The 16,321-nt window shown below is 55.5% G+C and overlaps 1 pseudogene across 1 annotated transcript; it reads left to right on the top strand.

The window, feature by feature from the left end:
- The first annotated feature begins 8,232 nt into the window (after positions 1–8,232).
- Positions 8,233–12,224, top strand: LOC117088134 (annotated as a pseudogene). Its single transcript, XR_004439011.1, has 2 exons — positions 8,233–8,317; positions 8,408–12,224. The product of XR_004439011.1 is annotated as a nuclear receptor-binding factor 2-like (transcript).
- The last annotated feature ends 4,097 nt before the right edge of the window (positions 12,225–16,321 follow it).

Raw genomic sequence — 16,321 nt, 5'->3', positions numbered from 1 at the left:
AAGAAGCGGACTTGGCCGTGGGTGTAGGCCTGGGCCTGCAGGGAGGTGGCAGCCTATGGGGTGGACAGCTGGGCTTGCTCTGGGACGCCTGTCACAGCCCCCAAGGCTGAGCTTCACCCGTGCAGGGCCTGAGCATCCTGGGACCAGGACCCCAGAGGACCCTCGGGCCAGCGGGAGCAGTGGGTGCTGGTGAGTCAGCTCTGGGCCCCAGCCCAGCCCAGGGGCAGGGACAGGCTGTATTTCAGGGGCTTGGTCACACAGCAGATTCAGTCTGTTCACAAGAACTGGATGGCTTCAGCTGACCCCAGTGGATTTATTTTCTGACACTTCAGACTCTGCTGGGTTTGAAGCCATCAGGACCTGCTTGGGCCTGGCTGCCCTGACCTGCCCCCAGTCACAAGTGTCTGCCCAGCCAAGCACCTGCGGCACGCACAGCTGAGAGGGGCTGGGCCGTGCCTGCTGGACTGTCTCTGTTCTACACTCCAGTGGCTCTAGGCCTGGCAGAGAAGGCACAGCAACCCCTGAGTCCCAGAACTGCCAGTGGCTGTGCCCTGCTAGGGCCCCTCCCATGCCCCTGCCTCTAATGCCATCACCTTCAAGGAGGTACAAGCTAAGCTGGAGTTCCAGGGATCAGAGCCGCTCCAGAGTCAGCCAGAGTCTGAAAAGGCTGCATTCTCCTGGCTCGCCTGCCAGGGAGCTCAGACGCACCCTTGCCTGGGAATCCGATGGCAGGGAGTCACCAGAAGGTCTGCAGTGCTCCTGTTCCTCGGCCCCGGGAACTGTGCTGGGGACAGGGCAGGGCAGCAGCAGAGAGCACAGAAAGGTGTGAGGGGACACGCAGTCCCCAGTGAGCTTCTGCATCAGGACACCACGGCTATCTCAGGGGGACGGCTGGGCCTGTGGGAAAGCCATGGTCCCCACCCATCCCACCCGACCCTGAGCCACCTCCACCAGCCAGGAGGGGCCAGGGCCCTTCATCAACCTCACCCAGGTCATCTGGGGAACTGGGCCACCGCTGAGAACAAAGCCCAGATGTGTCTGGGAGTGGAGGCTGTGCCCACCTCCCCTGGAGACTTGCCCCCAACTTAACCCAGGGCCCAGCAGGGGCTGGAAGGGAAGTGGAGTTAGGGAGCCCAGCAGGTCACCACCGCTACGCCCTGGATTCCAGGGCCCGTGTGCACAGAGTAACGGGAGCTGGCTGTCTGTCTGGCCAAGGTCACAGGAGGGTGTGTGTGTACAGCAGCCAGGGAGCAAGGGAACCAGCGAGACACACAGAAGTGACCTTGGACCTCTGCAAGGAACCCATTCACTCACTCCCAGGCAGTAGCACTGGCCTTGACACCCAGCCCTGAAAACTGGGGGACTGCGGACAAGCAGCTTCAGGGACTGTGGCGCCAGCTGGGACGGGCTGTGTGCTGGTCCCTAGAGACTCTGGGTATCTCCTCCTGCCCCGGTCCTGCCTCCTGCCCAGAACAAGGGTCTCTGGAACTCCGCCCTCTGTGGCTCCGCCCCTGGGAGGGTCAGATGGTCGGAGACGAGAAGGGCAGAGGCTGGCAGGCCGGAAACTGCCTCTCTTGGCGGCTGTGGGGTGGAGTACTGGGGGGCACAGAGGTGCCCAGGTGAAGCATGGCTTCAGCTGGGCGGGTTCAGTACCAGAGGGGATGAGGTCGGCCCCGACCAAAGGTGGGCCTAAGTCCGAGAGAAAGCGCCAGGAGCCTGAGGCCTGTGTTGCACGGGGCAGGGGATAGCATCCTGGGCTTTCTCGCCTGCCTCCCACTCTAGCCAGATGGAGCAATGGACTTGGCCTCCTTGAACAAAGACCCACAGCCTCCTCGGCTTCTGCTTGTGTCTCCAGCAGACAGTGTCTGCAGCCCCGGTCATACATGGCCACAGGCTTCTCCTTCCTCCTTCCTGGGCCAGAGTAGCAGCCCCAGCCCCATGCTGGGGAGGGGTAGACCAGAGACCGTTCCCTCCTGGAGGTGCCCAGCAGTGACTCAGCAGCGATGGGACATGTCTGGGCCATTCTCAGTGCTGCCACCTTGAGGGCATTTGGGAGGCCCAGGCAGGCCAGATTTGTCTCCTGGAGAGAAGTATGGGCACCCATGGGCTCTGCCCAGCCTCCTGGCCTCCCCTTGGGTCCCCTTATGCAGAAAGGGGCACTGGTCCTGGCACTGGTCCTCCTGGGCTTTCCTCAGCAGCCAGCAGTCCGTCAGGTCTGTGCACACCAAGGCTGCCAACGGCGAGGCTGTGGGTGGCATGGGCCCTCCAGGACTGTCCGGGAAGCTCTGGGCTGGCCAGGCTCTGACTCACCCCGCAGATGGCACTGTACTTCTGCTCGGGGCTGCTGCGGGACCCGGCATAGTTCTGGCACTATGCGCTCATCATGCCCCTGTACACACACTTCACCCACAGTGGGTGCTGAATGGCCCAAGACCATTCAGGAGTGACAGTGGAGGTCCAAAGGTCGGGCGACCCAAGCGTAGGGGAACCTGGCCTGAGAACTCTCCCTATGGACCAGTACTGCGGAAGCTGCAGGGGGTCCACAGCCAGCCCTGGACACAGCCGAGAGAAGGACGCTGACCTCAGAGGGCCACTTTCTGCTGCCCTGGGAGCTAGGTGCTGAGATCCTAATCTATCACCTGGGGCGGAGCACCATGCAGCCCATCCCCCAGCCATTGCCCTTCCCCACTCCCTACTCCCCACCCCCCAACCTCATGCCCCATACAGCACCACCCACGACCCCGCCCCCTCTTCCCAGGCTATAGGGAGCAACTAGACATGGCGCCCGATACCCTGCAGAAGCAGGCGGACCACTGCAACGACCGCCGCATGGCGTCCAAGCACATGCAGGAGCTCAGCACCGGTCTCTTCTTTGCCGTTCTGGTCAAGGTGAGCCCTCCAGCCTGGTGCCCCTCACCTCCCTCTGGCTCCCGACCCCCCTGGGCACCTACTCACCAGGAGGCCTCGAGGAGCCCAGGGCAGTGCCAGGAGGTGCAATGGCTGCAGCACTGTCCCTGCAGGAGAGTGGCCCCCTGGAGTCAGAAGCCATGGTGATGGGCGTCCTGAACCAAGCCTTCGACGTGCTGGTGCTGTGCTACGGCGTGCAGAAGCGCATCTACTGCAATGTGAGTGCCCTGGGAGAGCCCAGGGGCGGGCGGGGCAGCCCATGCCATCCCTCACTGGAGGGGTACAGGCGCTGTGATGGGTCACACTCCACCCCTCGCTCCCCCAGTCCTAGCACAAAGCCCACCTGATGGGCCTTGCAGAGACGCCCAGCTCTCCTGCCTGGGATGGTGGCTCCAGGCCCGGGGTCAGGCCTGGGCCCCTTCCCCAAGGACCCAGGAACCAGAGATCAGGCCCCTCCATGGCCAGTACAGCTCGACAGGGTGTGCAGGCTTTGGGGACTATGTTTATAGGAACGTGAAGGAATGAGAGGCCAGAGAATGGTCCTTGGCCGCTCTGGAAACTGTTTCCTGAAGACAAGGAAGAGAGCTGTCCCTGGCTTGGCTCTTGCCCTGAGTGACTGTTGATTCACAGTTATCTCCAAGGGGACGTGGGCCTGTCCTAACGCCGCCTTAGGGGCTTGGCTCCAGCTGGCCAAGGGGTCTGCAGGTCACCACCTGGCCCCTGTGCCTGGCTTTGAATTTCCTAACATCCAGAGTGCCCTGGGAGTACAGTGTCCAGCCCGTTGTGTGCAGTAAACGTGGTGTTCCTAACCTGGAGCTGGGCAGAAGAGGAAGGACAGAGTCCCTCTGCTGACCCTCGGGACTCTGTGTCCTGAAGTTCAAGCCTAGGTCATCCTGCTGTGGGCCCAGCCCTGCCTGCACTGACAGGCGGCACCAGCAGGGGGCGCAGTGCTCTGCCGCCACAGTTCTCTGTCCCCACCTCAGTGCAGTCAGCCCTGGACGCCCCCACCACTTGCCCGAAATAGCACACAGAGCCATGGGCCTTCCTATTCCCCACCCCTGGCCCTTGGTCACTCTCAGCTGCTGCCTCAGCTGAAGGTGGCCTGGCAGGGCCTCCCCGAAGCTCCCTCCAGCCAGCCAGGGCCCAGGACCGAGGGTGGAAGGCCACCTCCAAGCAGTGAAGACCTCCAGGGTGGGAGGGCAGGCGGCCCCCTCTGTGTCCCATCCCCCTTAGTCCTGGCGAGCCCTCCCCTGCCTCCTGCGGTGCCCCCTGCCCTCATCTGTATCCCCTGGGCTCCCCCAGCACTGCAGCCTCCCGGGTGGGGTTTCAGGACCCCCAGGCCCTCCCAGCTCACCAGACCCTTCCTGAGGGTCCTGCTTTCTGGCACCACCTTCCCTTCCTTGGGGACAACCACAGTGGAGAGAGGTGGGGCTCTATCTGTCCCACTAATGTAGGGGTGCTGACCTTTTGGGGTCCTCTAGAGAACCTGATGAAAGCTATGAGCTTACACCTAAGAAATTGTCCAGCACCGTTCTTCACCAACAATGTGCCCTGAAGGTGGACCTGGGCCCCCAGGTTGCATGTTGTAAGCCTTGGGAGTTCTCAGGATGCCTCTAACTCCTTCAGCTCTGCACTGACCCAGGGCATTCATTCCTGGAGCAGGCCCTCGTTACAGACAGGCGAGCAGAGGCTTCCAGAGGCCAAGGGAGGATCCTGGGGTTCCTGCTGCAGGGCCGGAGGCAAAGCTGCACCTCGACATCAGGCCTTTTCATCTTTGTCCCCTCACGGCTGGGCTCTGCACAAGTCATCAGCATCATCAGCCTGGTGGAGGTCGTCCTGTGGGCGGCCGTGACCCTCAAGTACAGAGCTGTCCTGAAGCAGCCGAGCAACCAGGGCCACCTGGGCCCCGAGGAAGAGGAGGAGGAGGAGGTCGAGTGTGAAAAGGAACCTGACGGCTGATGTGCTGGCCGAGCTTGGCCAACCCTCCTGCCCCACCCCACTAGCTTTAGGAATAGGACCTGTTGACACCAAGGGGGATTTTTAATTTGGATTTTAACAACTCAAACGTTTGCTTTTGGTTTTAGTTTTGCATTTTATTAATGTTTGCAGCTCAGTTTTCAAACAAACTGCAGGGAAGAGGATGGAGCTGGAAGAAAGGCTGAGACCTGGCCAGCAATGAGACTGGCTCCCCTTCTGCCCGGGCCCCACTGCCTCCTCCAGGCCAGGGAATGGGGCCTTTTCTGCAAATCCATGTCAGGGAATAAAATCAAGTGTGGAGTGCCATCTGGTGTGTGGGGCGCCTCTGGGAAGCCTGAGCAGTGGAATGCCCCTTGCACCCAGGGCAAGGGACCCAGCTCAGTCTCCACCCCTCACTGCTGAGCCAATGTCACCGCCTGGAACCTTCCTGTCAGTTCCAGCACGATTCAGAGTCGGCTACGTGGCAGATTGATGCCGGAGTCTCATTCTGCCTGATTAAAAATGTAATTAGTATGCAGGACTGAGAGCGCCCCCGTCACCCTGACGCATGTGACTGTGTCCAACCCTGCCCCCGCTTCCTCCTGCACCAGCTCTGCAGGGCCTGGTGGGGGTCATGGGTCCTGCAACACCCCCTCCCCGCAGTTCCTTGGCCAACACTCTGAATGGCCCTGTCTATACCCTGGGTCTGAGTCAGTGCCCTGGCAGCTCCAGGCCTAATCCTGTGCTCTGGGGACAGAAGCTGGCCTGGGCCTGGGGGAGGGGAACAGGGCCCTCCAGTGCCTTCCCAACCAGGAGGGGAAACTGGCTCCTGGTGACACAGCCTGGCCCCGTTGCCCACCCAGTGTCCCGAGCACCCACGGATGCCACCTGCCTCGGGTCCCGGGCAGAGCTGGCCGGCCATGGGGCAGTCCCTTCCCCAGCCAGCCCTACCCCAGCCTGCGCTCCTTCCCCCTCCGTGAGGGAAGCTCCGTGGCTTGGCTTCCCCGAGAGCTGCCAGAAACCAGGATGAAAGCCACGGTGAGCACGGCCTCTGTTCCCCGCACCATTTCCCGGGGTGTCGGGATTAACAAGCTCATTTGATCTGGTTACAGTGAATTTTCTTCAAAGACACAATCAATAGGGTCCCTTGTCAGAGTGCCTCGCGGCGCCTGAACGACAGCGACTGGGCACGGCTGCCTTTGTTCTGCCACCGTCAGACGGGGCTGGCTGTGGGAGGCCACCAAAGACATCCCCGCACCTGCCCTCGGAGCCTTTCCCTCCGCCAGGGCTCAGCCACCTCAGGCGGCCTTCAGTCTGTGCGTCCTGCCACCCCCGAGATATCCCAGAGGCCACGGTCACCCCATCTGTTCCTGCCCCCAGAACCTTCTCCTGGAGCCAAGTACCTGCAGGGACAGGCAAGCGAGGGTCTGGGGGTTTGGTGCTGGGGTGTAGAAGGCTGTGGGGTGCTGCCCTGGCCCAGGCAGCCTGACTGTGAGAGCCCCAAACAGGAGACATCCCAGCCCCTTCCCCTCCCCTCTACACTGCCCACCCTCTGAGGAGCAGTGGCCAAGTTCCTCTCTGAGCCTCTCAGGCAAGGCTGACCCTGTCCCCCAGGGCCTCCCATGAAGCCTGGGAGCTATTCCCTCACAGGCAGCACAGAACCAGACGGACACCTGTCCCTATGCCCCAGCGCCCCCAGGCCCCAGTGAGGAGTAGTCAGGGGGGTGAACAAGGGGGTTCCTGCAGGTACTGAGCTCAAAGATTCTTCAGACAGCCTCACCTTCCCTGCTGGCCCCAGAGCATGGCAGGTCCCTGGAGCCATGGAGGCCATGGCAGCCCCAGCCCAGTCCACCCCACCCCATCTGGGGAAGTGGAAATCGTATCCACGAGGGTCAGGTCAGGTCTCTGCCTACAGTGACCTGGCAGTTTTGTGCCCAACTAGGGCCTGGGTCAGGCCCAGACCGCCCCCACCCACACCCTACCCAGAGCTCAGAGAAGACGGCCCGGCCTTCTCCCCACGTCAGTCATGCTGAGCCCCCCGTCTGCGTTCACTCCTTTAAGGAACGTGGTTGACTCAATCTGGTGCCACACCTTCACAGGATGGCTCTCATGGGTCCACTGGGGGCCCAACCTCTTATGTGGCCCCTCGCTAAAAGGACTCAACAGAAAGAGTGACCAGGCACCGACCCTCGTTTGCAGGAGGACTTGGCCATTCCCTGGGCTGTCCCACAGCACCTGTCGGCCAGGGCCCAGGGCACAGAGCGAGACTCTGTCTTTTCCTCAAGGAGACACCGTGGGGGAGGGAGGGAGAGGTAGACACCACCAACCTCATTCCATGACCAGGGGCTGGCGACGCTCACAGACCCGTGAGTGTGTTCTCCACCCCGAAGGGTCAGTGCCAGCTCCCTGGACCCAGGGGAAGATGGCGCAGGTGGTGGCCCGGCCTGGGGAAGGACCTGAAGCCACCCTCCTGGAGAGAAACTGACGCCTCCCCAGTTCCTGTTAGGAAGGACCTCAGGAAAGAACTGGGATCACGCAGCCTGGGGTGGTGGCCTCCTGGCCCCTGAGGAGGATGTCAGGCCGCAGAAGGGAGGGGATGGGCATGAAGCTTGGGAAGGGGCTGCCAGCGGAGGCAAGGCCTGTGCAGAGGCAGCACCAGAGGCCACTGCAGCGGCTCCACCACCCAGCAGCGCCGCCACGAGTCAGGAAGTGGGAGGCCAGGCAGGAGGGGCTGTGATGGCCCAGGTGCCAGGAGGAAGGGCTGAGGGGACAGTGCAGGCGTCCAGAGAGGCTTCACGGGGACAGGCTGAGAAAGTCACAGGTGGGGATGGGCTTTCTCCAGAGTTGTGTGTGGCCTGAGGACAGTGCAGCAAGGAGGGCCCGTGGTGAGCGCATGCAGCCGAAGCGACAGCTTGGACTCCTTTGTGGGACAAGAGCCTCTCAAGGCCACTGCGGGGTGTTCAGAGAACAAGGCCTGTGAGGTTCTGCTGTGCCTGCAGCTGGTCAGTAGAACATTGGGTGTGCAGGGCCAGGGTGGGAAGGAGGAAAGCGCATGGATGAAGGAGCCGGGCCTACCCAGCAGTGCCTTTTGGGAGGGCAGGCAGGATGGGATGTGCAGCTGTGACCTGCCCGGCATAGAACTCCTTCCAGCTGGGGAGAGGAGGTCCCTTCTAGCCAGAATGGACCAGGAGGTCCCAGGAAGACCTGGGAGTAAGTGGATTAAGTGGGGCCTTAGAAGGAGAGCTGGGAGCAGGCCGGGGAGTCGGAGCCTGGCCAGGTATGGAGAGCCGGGAACAGGCCAGGGAGTCGGAGCCTGGCCAGGTATGGAGAGCCGGGAACAGGCCAGGGAGTCGGAGCCTGGCCCGGTATGGAGAAGCCGGGAACAGGCCAGGGAGTCGGAGCCTGGCCAGGTATGGAGAGCCGGGAACAGGCCAGGGAGTCGGAGCCTGGCCAGGTATGGAGAGCCGGGAACAGGCCAGGGGAGTCTGAGCCTGGCCCGGTATGGAGAAGCCGGGAACAGGCCAGGGAGTCGGAGCCTGGCCAGGTATGGAGAGAGCAGGGTACACTTGCTGCACCTGTGAGAAGAGCCAGGGGTGGCCCTGGTGGCCTGGGCCCACTTAGCTGTGCTTGGGGCCAGGCCTGACTGGCTGCAAGTCATTACTACAGGCTCTGGATGGAGAGTGCAGAGTAGCACGCTCCTGCTGTCACTCCCTTCTCCAAGTCCACAAAGAGGCAAGAAAGGGAGGATTTTAAACCCAATCCATACTGCATGGCGGGTGAGAGCAGAGGAGCAAACAGCACTTTTGGATCCTGGAAAGCAGAGGATGAGTGAGTGTCCAGGCATCGCTGACCTGAGAAAGGCGACTCCAAAGCCAGCAGCAGCAACAGCTGGAACTGCCCTAGCCTACACCACAGGACCCCCAGCTCTGGGACTGAGCAGCACCGGGGACCTCTGGGCTGGGGTGGAGAGGGATGGCTGGAATCACTGTTGCAAACAATATATTCAGTAGGCAGGCAGCTCCCTAGATTCCATCGTGGTCTGCGGAGGAGACCTGTCCTGACATCTTACTGGTGGGCCCTGGAGAGCCATCTCCTACAGAGGCAAAACGAAGGTCTCTGGGCCAGGACCAGGCCTGTTCAGGGGGATGTGTGGCTAAGTGCATAAGGGGTGCTGAGACTGCAGCCCTCGTGCCCAGGCAGTCCCCAGGGCATGGGTAGCCCGGCCCTCCCCTTCCAGTCCAGAGATGGGAAGACTCCATCTAATCTCATTGCATGACCAGGGACTGGTGAAGCTGTCAGTTCTCTCTCCATCCCAGCAGGAGACACCCGACCTCAGAGATCCCTCAACCCAGGGACCCAGCCAGGCCACCCTCCAGAGCATCTCAGTCTGCAAGCCCCTTGGTGTGCTTGGAGCTTCCAGTCACCCCGCTCATGCCTATCCATGCACAGCCAGGGATCGCCCTTCATGGAGGAAAACTTCCTGAAACAAACAAGAAACAAGCTCCGTGGGGAACACAGACCGTGGAGGAAAAGGAAAGCTGTAGAAAAAGATGGTGGACACCTTCATGGAGGCGAGAAAGCCATCGTGAAAGGAGAGGAGGTTGCTCTAAAAAGTTCCTAGAGAGCAAAATAAGGGCCGTTGGGGGCACAATGATTGCCACCATGGAGACACATTTCAGTGCCACTGGAGTAAAAACACTGCAGACGGGTGAGCTCTCAACAGATAAATGTCCCTCACCTTCTTTCTCAGGAAATATGGGCAGAAATGAGGGCAGAAGCCACAGAGAGGAAACCGTAGTGACAGGACCCAGGGTCCTCCAAGCTGCAGTGGAGCAAGTGCTTGGGACAGTGGCGAGGGAGCAGTTCAGCCCCAGGGTGGTGCCTGGCAGCCCGTCTCGGGACGTCCCGCCCAGGGCAGCAGTACAGTGACATGGATAGAAAGCCGCATTCCCCAGAAGAGCCTGAGAGAACACTGAAGTACTTGGCATAGAGCCTCGGGTTGGATTCGTAGTACGTACAGAATGATCCACATGTGAAGATAAGACGAATATTGGCTTCAGAGAAAACAGCAGTGCAAGCAAGAAAAGGTAGCTAGTCACAGTTTACGATCTGGCCATAGCGTTTACACAGTCGTCACGATAGAAATGCCGAGTCAGGATCTAGTTTACTGTAGACCTCTATCAGGAGGACTGGAAGATAGGGAATGCAGTTGGTGAAATGGAAGCTAAATGCTCTTTTTCCTCAGTGGGAAGGTGTGACTTGAAGATGATTATAAACTCTCTTTCCACCTCTTGAATCTTGACAGGCTCTAGGGCTGCTAAGCTAATAATGTGGTAGAAGGGACACTGCCAGTTGCAGGCCCAGGCCTTCAGAGACTGGCAGCTTCCCGTCTCTGGAAACCCACCTGCCCTTCTGTGAGGAAGCCCAAGCAGCTCTGGAGAAGCCCTTGTGGAGGGGCTGCTCTCAGCCCACAGCCAGCACCAGGTGGGCAGCCATGCAGACCCCCAGCCTGCAAGCCAGGCCTGCTGAGGCCTGAGAGCACACACAGGCAGTCCCATCAGCCCTGCCCAGATGGCAGTTTTGTGATCAAAATATAGACAATAGACTATCATTGTTTAAGGTTGGTTGGGGGTAGTTTGTCACACAACAATAGATAGTAGAACATCAGTAGACTGTGTGTGTGTGTGTAGCATATTTATATAGCATATATATACAGCTTAAAATTCAGACATGAAGAAGTATCTTATTTAGCAACAGTGGTAAATATTTAAAAAGCAAGAGAGGGGAAAGTGGTTGCCTCGGAGATGGGAAAATGCGAGGAGGGAGACAGGGAACTGCTGTTTGTTCTGTTTTAACCTTGTAGATCTGTTTGATACTTTAAACTACATTCACTTATAACTTGGACAAAAGTAAAAACTGAAGTTGAAAAAAAATGTATTCATGCTTAGCACAGGAATGATCCACAACTGGATTCCAAGGCTTGTACATTCAGCATAAGGCGTATGAAACAGTCCACTTTTCTAGCAACAGATAAAATTCCTACAGACACGCAACCTCAGGTTCCCACTCGGTTAGAAGGCTGCGTATGGTCTTCTACTTAAAGCCTCAAGTAACAGTCATGGCAGTGACAAATCCTCATTGCCTCCATGGAACCTCTGCCCATGTGTGAGCCCAGGCTGGGCTGGGGTCCCTGGGAGCCCAGGGTGAGTGGCCAGTCCCTGGGGAACTCCCTGAGCCAGGAGCAGCTGTGTCACCTGCACGGTCGATGGGCCTCTTCTGCAGAAGAGTGTGCCCCAGTCCCTGCTGGGCACAGATCGAAGAGGTGTTATATGGGTCGAAATCACAGATTGCAAGGGCTGATAGGAGTCAGAGTGGGGACTGGGAGGGCTGAGGCAGGTTAAAGATTTGAGAGGGGCTGCTGTCTCCACAGCTGCATCACACTGCTCTGCTGTCCCCTCCATGTTCCCCCACTGCTGCCTCCCCTGGGGTCTTGTGGAAGTAACTGAAGGCCCCCTCAACCTGGCTCATCGTCAGAGCAGTTTGTTGATTAGCTGCAGGCAAATATGAAGAGGCGATTTCCTGTCACAGAAAGGCTGTGGTGTGTCCTTCTGAAGCTACGGAGCTGGCACAGGCTGAGCAGGCTGACCTTCCGCTGGAACTACAAAGGCATAGCCACGCGAAACCGCGCCGCCTTGCCCAGGAGACGCGGACAAGGGCCGGGTAGAACGCAGACAAGGATGGGGCTGCCCATTTTCAGGCCTCTCACAGCCCCTCTGCGGAAGACGCAGAAGCACAGCCCTCCACAGAGGAATGCCCGCCCGAGACGCAGGGCGTCTGTGACAGGGATCCAGACACACGACTGTTTTTACTTCAGAAAAAGACTGAGCCAGCAGAGCCGTGTATTGGAAGCAAAGCCTCAAAGCACAATGAACAACTGTAGAGGAGCAGGCAACCCAGTTGCAGATTTGAAGAGGCATGTAGAATCCCTTGTGGCAGAGAAGGAAAGATTAAGGAAAGAAAGTGTAAACAGGTAAAGGCTGAAAAGGCCAGACTTCTAAAAGGTCCAGTAGAAAAGGAGCTGAATGTGGGTGCTGATTTTGTAGAAAAGTCAGTTACGGAGCGTGCCTCTGCATTCGGAAACTGCTACACCCTCTTCAACCTTGCAGAGGTTTGCAGCAGATGCCAGGAAAGTCAAGTACGTTCCAGTACCCAATCTTCTCCCTCGGATTTTCCATCTCCAGAGCATCCCCTTATGGAGCTCTCTCAGGATATTCTGAAAGGGTTTATGAGTAATTAAAATGGAAGGCCATAGAAGAAGGGAGAAGAGAAAATAATACTAAATAATACAGTTAATGCAGCAACAAAGAATGAAAAGGGAAAGCCACAGGCGAGGGTAATCCTGGAAATGCCTCGTCATCTGGCGTACTGTGGGAGAAGAGGCATTGCTAGGACGTGGGGAACAGTCACTGTGAAGCATGTTGCATATCTGATTCACTGACGAGCTAATGATGCCGACCTGGCAGACACTAAACTCATGGAGGGTCAGTTTCTCCTGATACCAACCAAATGGCTTCCTGGAAGATTTTTTTCAAGCAACAATTATTTTTCTTATCTTCAAGGTTAAGATGTTTGAAAGTATGTTATATGTAATTAATCTATAATGCCATAAATGATCATGCAAAACCTAAATATAAAATGACAGCCTGAGGGGCTGCTTCATATTTGAAACATACTTTGTCTCAGGCATTGATGTATGCATTTTGTTAATGATGTTGTGTTTAAGGTGTGTAAGACACTCCTTTCTAGATGAAACCATGTGTGCCACACTGTGCACTACTCATAACAATGATAACCTCAAGACTTATCAGGAGAAATGTTTAAATTTCCGTGTTATGAAGAAACCAAATTATTAGTTATGCTTCTTAACACCAATTACCAGTTTACATAATTAATAAGGGTGCATTTTAAGTTCTAACTCTGTTTATTGCATAATGCATCATTCGAAAATACCAAGGAAGTCTGTTCTTTGTTTTTAATGATCCGTGAATGGAAGGAATGCTAGTTGGCAGTATTCGATTGTAAGAAATCAATAAAGTAATTGTATTTTTTAAAAAAAAGATCTGAGCCCTGGTGGAGGCAACAGGACGTGATGACTTTCACATTTAAGAAGGTTCTGCAGAGCGATGCCTTTCACATTCAAGAAGGTTCTGGAGACGAGAGGTGATTCTTGGAATGATGAGCTTCCATTTGCACATGCCTGAGTTTAGGTTCTGAATTTAAAACCTTATTGTAAGATCATCTCTTTGTACCTTCTCTCTTTTTAAGGATTTTTATAGTTTGGTGGCAGGTTTTTTTAATTTTTTTATTTTTTTTTAATATTTAGAAAGTCACTTTAGGAGAAACATCCATTTAAATAATTTATTTTACTTCAGAAAGTTGTTTTACTCAACCAGGCTCATGAACTGTGTTTTGTTCTTTAACATTCACAAATTGTGTATTGCTTGGTTCTGGAAACCAGTTAGCCAAATAATTGAGAACCCACCAGAAATTGAAGTGCAAAATAGAACAGGAAAGCAAAACTCTCCATTAGGGTATTCAGCTTAACAGGTTTTCAACCTACCAGGGTACTGTTGGAATACAATTGTCCTCCTGGTTCTTATGATACAAGATCAAGGTTAAACCACTGAATACAGTTACAGCGTCCTTGACTTCGTAAGCCTTCCTTTCCACGCATCCATATAGGTGCCCGAAGCACCATTCAGGGCAGAATTTAGTCTTGTCCCGCACTCTCAAAGGACAACCATGAGCTAGGACTTGGTTGAACCACACACCTGCCAGGTGCCCCTGCCTGTGCTGCCATCCTTGGGCCGAGGGGAGGCCTGGCCCCTGCCACTTCAGCAGGGGTGAAGGGTCAGTCTACTTGGGGCTCAGGGTGCCTGTCTGAGCGCCTCCTCCGCTGAACCCGCTTCTGTGCCTGCAGCTTCCCACAGGCTGAGGCCCCAGTGCCCTGCTTGTGCTGCTCAGGGGGCTCCACAGCCTGTTGAGAGGCCTCCCCAGGAAGCCCATGGGGAGGAGGTTGGGGTGTCTCCTGCCTTGGGGGTGGGACAATTCCTTCTTGTTTCCACCCCAGGTACCTGACCCAAGTTCTTCTGTGTGTGAGGAATGCCTAGATGTCCCTCCCTGGTAGGTGGGATGGGCCAGAGGGAGGTCCTGCCTACACAGCCCTTAATTAGGAATTTAAGAGATTTGTGCCCTTGGAAAGAACTGCTTCCGCTACCATCTGGCCAACTGTGTGGTGTGCAGACCCTCAGATCGGAAACAGGTTTCAAGGGTGTTCAGGACTTACCTCGTGTTCATAAAGATCAGGGTTCACCTCTTCCCCACTGCTCCCCGTGCTAACTCTGCAGCAGACCCTGCACTAGTTAAGTCCCCACAACAGCCCTGAGCCCCAGGCTCTGTGAAAGTTGTCAGAATCAAAATGGAGCCACTTTTGTCCAACCCTAAGAGCAACAACAAAATAATGCAGCCGGGAGGTTGTGAAGGAGGCCCCTCCCGCACACCTGCCTATAATCAGAGCCCTTCCGAAGCCTCTGGGAAGGGCTCTGAGGCACAGATGCCTGAAACAAGACCTTTTGCCAGAACTTCTCAGGACTTTGCAGCTCGCTACGTGAGTCACAAGGACGGCTAGCCGGATGCACAAGAACACTTGCTTGATAGGCTGTGTCCACTTATGAATTGACGTCCGCTCCTGGGATAAGCCCCTGGAATCGGTGTTCTCTTCCTTTCAAAACAACCATGTAGCCAAATGTGGTGTGTGCCTGTAATCCCAGCTGCTCAGGAGGCTGAGGCAGGAGAATCGCCTGAACCCGGGAGGTGGAGGTTGCAGTAAGCCAAGATCACACCACTACACTCTTACACTCTAACCTGGGCAATAGAGCAACTCAAAAAAAAAAAAAAACCACCGAGCATGCACTGCTCCTTTGGCCTTTCGAAGCCCTCCTTGCCTCCCCTCTGATGCGCCCCTAGTTTACTAAGGCTGGGGCTCCACATGCAGTGCTGCTGCTTGTTCCCAATTAAACTCCACAGTTTTGAGGAGCCTCCCTCTGTTTCTTGACGTTGACAGGACTATCATTCTTCTTGTTCGTAGATGAGGGAATTAAGGCTTGGAGAGGTTCCGTTCTGAAGGACACTCAGTAAGTGGTGGAGAGAGAATTTCAGCTCAGACCCAAAGGCTATTTAATTTCTTTCTTTTAAATCCATGCTTCTTAGCGCTCAGCTAGTCACCTATCACCTTGACAACTTTTTGCCATAGCCACATTACTGCCTGTGGCATTATTTACTGAATATTTTTCTCTATATAAGCTCAGATTTTCCTTAAATCTATTAGAAAACGTGTGACTGAAAAGTGGAGGACCACCATCTCTTGCCATAAGCAGAAGCCACTGTGTATTCCACACACACCAAAAGCAATGTCCTTACAGCCTCCTTAGATGCTTTGAGTCTAAAGCATGCTTTATCTTGTTATAGGGGAGATGGCAAAGTTAGGGTGGTAATGAAGACATTATAGAACCAACTGAGATTCTCTCCTTGACATTATCAGAAGGGTTGGAAGAGAATCAAAAAATAACCAGCTGGGCACGGTGGCTCATGCTGTAATCCCAGCAGTTTGGGAAGCCAAGGTGGGCAGATCGCTTGAGCCCAGAAGTTTGAAACCAGCCTAAGCAACATAGCAAGATCTCATCTCTACAAAAAATACCAGCTCCACGGGAAGCTGAGGCAGGAGGATGGCTTGAGCCCGGGAGGCCAAGGTTGCGGTGAACTGAGATCACACCACTGCACTCCAGTCTGCATGACAAAGCTAGATCCTGTCTAAAAAATAACTTTCTCATTGTGAAATTTAATGCTATTAATGTCTTGTCTGATGGCAGCTAAAACATGCCCCATACCACCTAATCTGGAGTACCACATTTTGGAAATAAGTGTGTGTCACATTTTGGAAAATGCTGATTGCGATGAAAGTGGGAAACGTGGCTGGAACCCATGCATCTAATCTGGATCACATTGCGTAGTGTTCATTCCTTTTTCCTTCTTTGTTTTTAAGATATGTCAAACATGATGAATAGTGCATAAAACAGAAAGGTATGGCCTGAAGAATAATTACAGAATTGAACACCAAAGTAACCGCCACCCAGATCAGGAAATTGACTGTGGCCAGGGTTCCCCCACACCACCCCATACCTTTCCCATTGAAAACACTATTCTTTCTTACCACTGAATGTTTTTTCTTTTTTCTTTTTAAAGATGGGATCTCACTGTGTTGCCCAAGCTGGTCTTAAACTCCTGGGCTCAAGCAATCCTCCAGCCTCTTAAAGTGCTGGGATTACAGGTGTGAGCCACCACACCCAACCACCACTGAATTTTTGGATACTCATTTTATTTTCATAGTTTTTTTTTTTTT

The sequence above is a fragment of the Trachypithecus francoisi genome, unplaced genomic scaffold (genome assembly GCF_009764315.1).
Source record: "Trachypithecus francoisi isolate TF-2019V2 unplaced genomic scaffold, Tfra_2.0 Contig00723, whole genome shotgun sequence".
In the NCBI taxonomy this organism is placed as follows: Eukaryota; Metazoa; Chordata; class Mammalia; order Primates; family Cercopithecidae; genus Trachypithecus; species Trachypithecus francoisi.
Note: the sequence above shows the minus strand (reverse complement) of the source record. Positions and strands in the feature narration are given on the sequence as shown.